The following is a 6,000-nucleotide window of genomic DNA, read 5'->3' as shown; positions in this document are numbered from 1 at the left end:
ACTTGGAAGAACATTTATTTTGTTTTTGGAAGAACTCTTTACCCGTCTTGAATGCATTAGTAAGCTATGCAAAGATATTTGTTGTCTGAACTCAAATAAGCCTATAAAGTTATCATGGAGATAGCAGATGGTCTTGGTTATAGCAACTGGTTATAGATCCAGAGCAATCCCTTACAATATAATGTCCCCTATTCTTTCCCCTATTGTTTAAAAAAAAAAATTGGCATAGTAATTATGCATTATGTAAGGATAATTGTGGGACTTTTGGCACTCATTGATGTACACATGTTTAAGAATCACATGGATCCAATTAACATTTATAGCCATGTTTTTAAGAACTTTAAGGCAGCGCTATGTCAGACATATATTTGTTTTCCATCTGCAATCATAACAGTTGCATGCTTTGTTTTTGGTAGTATCTGTAATCATAACAGTTGCATGCTTCGTTTTTGGTAGTATCTGTAATCATAACAGTTGCATGCTTTGTTTTTGGTAGTTGGCTCGAAAGTTGGCATGAAAGCCCTCTCTTATTATGTATATATAATTAAGCACATATGCTGCAGGAATGAGTTACACATATTCTATCCATCCATCCATCCATCCATCCATTTTCTAAGCCGCTTCTCCGTCAGGGTCGCGGGGGGGTGCTGGAGCCTATCCCAGTGGTCATCGGGCGGAAGGCAGGATACACCCTGGACAGGTTGCCAGTCCATCACAGGGCAGACAGACCGACACAGACAGTCACTCACACCCAGGGGCAATTTAGCATGTCCAACTGCCCTGACTGCATGTCTTTGGACTGTGGGAGGAAACCGGAGAACCCGGAGGAAACCCACGCAGACATGGGGAGAACATGCAAACTCCACACAGAGAGGACCCCAGTCACCCAACCATGGAATCGAACCCAGGCCCTCCTCGCTGTGAGGCGACAGCGCTACCCATCACGCCACCGTGCCGCCCTGTTACACATATTCTATGGAACTGTAAAACTGAAGATATTGCTACATATGATATACATATTTTCAAACATGCAGACTGTATAGTTTGTCTTGGGACGTGGTTTGGCACTTGAGTTTCAGACAATCTTCACTCAAGTCCAAAAAACTATAAATATAAGGGAGGTTATTTTTCACAAGTCTTCAGAAAAGGATCTGGTTCTGACAGGGGTCTCCTCAGGGGTCTTTAACCCCACTTCTCCAAAAATAGTTACAATTCCCTGCTTAGAATGCCCTATTTCCTCTCATGAATTGTGGTGTAGCGGTCAGTGTTTGGCAGTCCAGAGATGCATGGAAACATTTAAAAGTGAGGAGCAGATGCATGGAAGTAGAGGGAGAAGAAATGCACTGGAAAATCTTTGCTTTGAAATGTCTGTCTTTATTATAAGCAGATATGTTTTAGTATATGTACTACAGTGATCATCCACAACCAAGCACATATATTTCAACCTACTGAACCTTAAGATCCTGTATGTAGGCCCACATTTTAACTACATGCTATAAATGTACAACTACACATTCGTTTTGAAACAGTTGCCAAATAAAAGAACAACCTAATTATAAGTCAGAACATAAGCTAGAAAAATGCAATTCCTGAAGAAAATGTAGCTCATGTTTGCAGCATAGTATTTCATGGCATTGTGCAGGTGTTGCTAGGTGGTTGCTACAGCATTTTAGATGGTTGCTAGGATGGTCATAGGATGTTGCTATGTGGTTTCCATGGTGGTTGCTAGGGTTTTACTAGGTAGTTGTTAGTGTTTCACGTGGTTGCTAAGGTTACGCAATTGCTATGATTATCTTAGGTGGTTGCTAGAGTGTTGCTAAGCAGTTTGTATCTTATTCTGCTATGCCCTTGCAGTTGTATCCTAAGTGGTTGCTTGAGAATTGCTAGGTGTTTGCTGTAGAATCTCTTCTGGTTTGTTTAGAATTATTTCTCAAAACATAGCTCAATAAAACTAGCAGATTCTGTATTCTTCTTTCAAATTATACTACATTTATATTTGTATATAAAAGAAATTATATTACTTTACTGAGCTGCGCAGCAGACTCTGTTAGGGTTCAACACCAAATGGCTTGGCAGTTTGTCAAAGAAAACCTGAGGTGAAATTCTTCACCTTGCATTGCACCATCGGTGGAGCGTGCATCTGTGTGCGAGGCAGACATTACCATGTTGTTGAGGAATATGACCACACAGCTGGTTTGTATAAAAAGCGCATTTCCTTTGCACAAGTTTAAAGATGTCTTCGCCCATGACTGCAGTGTCACAGAGGCCCTGTGGAACACATGTGTTTTCTTCCACCTCAGGCTGGGTTTACGACCACTGGCCTGACCACTCAGATGTGTCTGACCAATTATATAATGTCTGTTCTTTGTTGTTATGATCCAGGCATCTTTGGCTTTGCAGGCCAGTTTTTTGGATGCATTTGCATAAGAACAGTGGCTCTTGTAAAATGTTCAATTTGTTGTTTAGCATAGCCTTGCTATGAAATTGCATAATACTAACTACTCTTATAATATTTTTACAAAAATAATATTTTTACAAAAATGGGAAATAATAGATATAGAGATGATCTTTTACTTGCCAAGATACACTATACGTGCAAAGGTACAGTATCTGGACAGCACTTCTATTGAGTAAAGCTCATTTACGTGTACTTATTATGCAGGCGTTCAATTGTTCACACACATCAAACAGAATCTCCATAAAAAGCTTTGCTAATAGAATGAGGGGTACTGGGACTTTAGAGTGATGAAGTGGAACTGCAGACTCTAGAGTGATGAAGCACCATCCAGTGCCTCTGGGAGAAGTTGAGTGGCATTGGTATTTGTGATCTAAAGCAAAATCATCCAAAGCCAGTGCCTGACCTCACTAACGCACCAATGGCTGAATGCAATCCGATCCAGCACAGCAATGTTTCAATATGTAGTGTAAGCTTACCAGAACAGCAGAGGCTGTTACTGCAGCAAAGGGGGGATAAACTCTCTATTATTACACTTGATTTCTGGAAAAATGCTGGATGAATGTTACATTGTGTGCAACATTTCAGCACCAGGAAAAACACATGTTTAATATGTAGTATAACAGAAAGATATTTTAGCCTTTGCCTTTAAATCACAGTTTCCATTCTTCAGATCTTGCTTTCAGTTTTTCATTTTTCACCTTTTACACCATTACATTACACCAACACAAAGCCTATTCCTAAAAAGCCTACTGAAAACTATACACGTTAATGACACGTTAACACGTGCATAAGACAACATTGAATGTCAGAAATGTATATTTTGTCCCCCAAGATCTGTTCACCGCAATTACATGCACTTGGGTAATCAGATAATGTGAAAAACTAAGTGAACAGATCTGGACTGTGGGGTGGTCAGTCAATTGTTCAGAGAACACCAGCAACACTTTTTGTTTGATTTGCAAATGCACTTTTTTTTTACTGATTTTTTCAGTGATGGCTTCTTGATAGCTACACATCCTTTCAGACTCAGTGTTAAGTGGAAGGACTGAGAGAAAAATGTAGATTTTTGAAGCAAGAGTGGAGCTTGATTTTGTCCTCTCTCTCAGATATGAAAGATTTTATTGCTGTTTATCTGATGGTGAGAGTTTTGGTGGTCCACCAGGTCTGGCATAGCTGTTGCAGGTCCCATTTTCTCTGTTTATTTTATTCATTTTCTGTTTTCAAAGAATTTATTTTCCTTAGATTTTCCCTTCTTCAAGCAAGTGAATATCTAATCCCACCAGAAACATCTCCTGAAAAAATGAACTTGTACATTATGGCCATTTTGACTGGAAATATAATAAATCAGGGCTGGTCTCTGACTTTCACACATTACTGCATTGTATTTTTATTATTATTTTAATTTGCAGTGTATGATCAAATCACATGCATTTAAAAAAAATAAAACTTATTAGTGCCTGAATTGAATATACCATACAACTTCTTAGCCTATCACAAACGCCTCTCTTTGCTCAAGGAGATGGATACTGGAGTTTGATTAACAGAAGTTTCCTATCATGCAGGTTCTTTTAGGACAAAGATCATCACTTTTACTTTGTCAAGTTTTAACTCATCATGCTTAGAACACTCTCTTCCTTTCTAGTGTCAAAACCTGCCCTTGAGGGTGTGACAGTACATGTAAATTATTAACTTTGGGTCACATATATTATACCCTAAAGGATCATCATGCCAGAACATGTTAAGTAATAAATACAGTCAACTATTTCTTTTCTTCCTCAACACCCACCCACACCTCCCCTAAAAAAGACATTAAAAGATTTCTAAACCAAAGACAATGAGGGGAAAAAACACCTAATTGAAGTGGAAAATATGACAAATTAGGCAAACAGAAAAAAAAAACGGTATATAACCTAAGCTGACTTCCAAAGCAGCTGTCAGGTGATGAGAGCTCTACTCAGCTAAGCAATGTCTCCGAAATGATGTTCCCCAAAAAGCACAGTCATATGTCATGGAGAAGCAGACAGATGTAGCTATGAGATCATTTTGTCTCCAACAAAATTGGAAGCCATGATCGGGGTGGGGGGGTATCGCTTTGTTAGGAACACATTTTTTCACGTTTTTGAGATACTCATGGGTAAAGTTATGGATGAAGGATCAGAATTTTTCAAGCTTTTTATCTTTTTTTCACTGGTTTTGAGGACTAGATGAATACTAGATTAGAGTACTCTGGTTATCTAGATGTTTTGAGGTTTAAAACCAGAATATTGCTACACTGTCAGTAAATGGAGTAAAATGGGTTCTAAGAATTTGGACTCTGAACTATGAGAAGTATTTATTCAAGCCTCTTAACAGATTAAATATGATGAAAAATAGCAATGTAAGGATAAATTAAACCCAACAAAGCCCATTTTCAAAAAGCCTACTGTAAACTATACGTGTTTATAATGCACTCATGCATTCATAACGTTGAATTTAGAAAATGCATATCTTGTCCACCACACATTTATTGGTTCTATCTGTGCAAAATATAAATACAGTATCCCTTTTCAATGTGTCCAAGTCAGATACTGCTTCTTGTTTTTTAGTTTGGTACTCACTTACTTTGGTTAGAGCATTCATACAGCTTGCGTGAGCAGCACAATACTGCATTCCATTAAGCACACATGTAGCAAAAAACTATAAACAATGAGCGTGTTTACATGCACTCAATAATCTGTTAACTGCATAAAATCAGATTTTGTCAGTAACCTGTTCACAGCGTTTACATGCACTTGGGTAATCAGATAATGTGGAAAACTTTGGGTTTACATGAGCCAGACAATAATCAGAGTTCTTCTTTGCACAAACGCAGAGAATATAAAGAACATGATGTAAACATAACATAAAACTCATCATGCCATGGCACAAACTGAAACGAATACCCAAGTCAGAAAACTGCCGAGGGTACACAAATGTAATGTGGCAGTTTACAAATTATCTTCATATCAGGAGAAAAATAAATACATACATGAATAAAACAGAGTTAAATAGTTATCCATAGGAAAATAGATGTCTGTAGAATTGCCGTAATTCTGCACAGCATAAATTTCATGCACAGGTCAAACTGCTAATATTTTGTTTTTGAGTACAACCTAGACCCTTTCAACATTAAAGTGACCCCCCATTTTCCAAATCACTCCTATGTATTCCCATGACAGATTATATACAGTATCTCACAAAAGTGAGTCCACCCCTCACATTTCTGCAAATATTTTATTAAATCATTTCATGTGTCAACACTATAGAAATTAAACTTGGATATAACTTAAAGTAGTCAGTGTACAGCTTTTATAGCAATACAGATTTACTGTCCTTCAAAAATAACTCGACACAGTGATTAATGTCTAAATAGTTGGTAACACGGGCGGCACGGTGGCGTGGTGGGTAGCGCTGTCGCCTCACAGCAAGGAGGGTCTGGGTTCGATTCCCCGGCCGGGCGGCCAAGGTCCTCTCTGTGTGGAGTTTGCATGTTCTCCCCGTGTCTGCGTGGGTTTCCTCCGGGT

Source organism: Pygocentrus nattereri, chromosome 17, assembly GCF_015220715.1.
Source record: "Pygocentrus nattereri isolate fPygNat1 chromosome 17, fPygNat1.pri, whole genome shotgun sequence".
Classification (NCBI taxonomy): domain Eukaryota; kingdom Metazoa; phylum Chordata; class Actinopteri; order Characiformes; family Serrasalmidae; genus Pygocentrus; species Pygocentrus nattereri.
Note: the sequence above shows the minus strand (reverse complement) of the source record.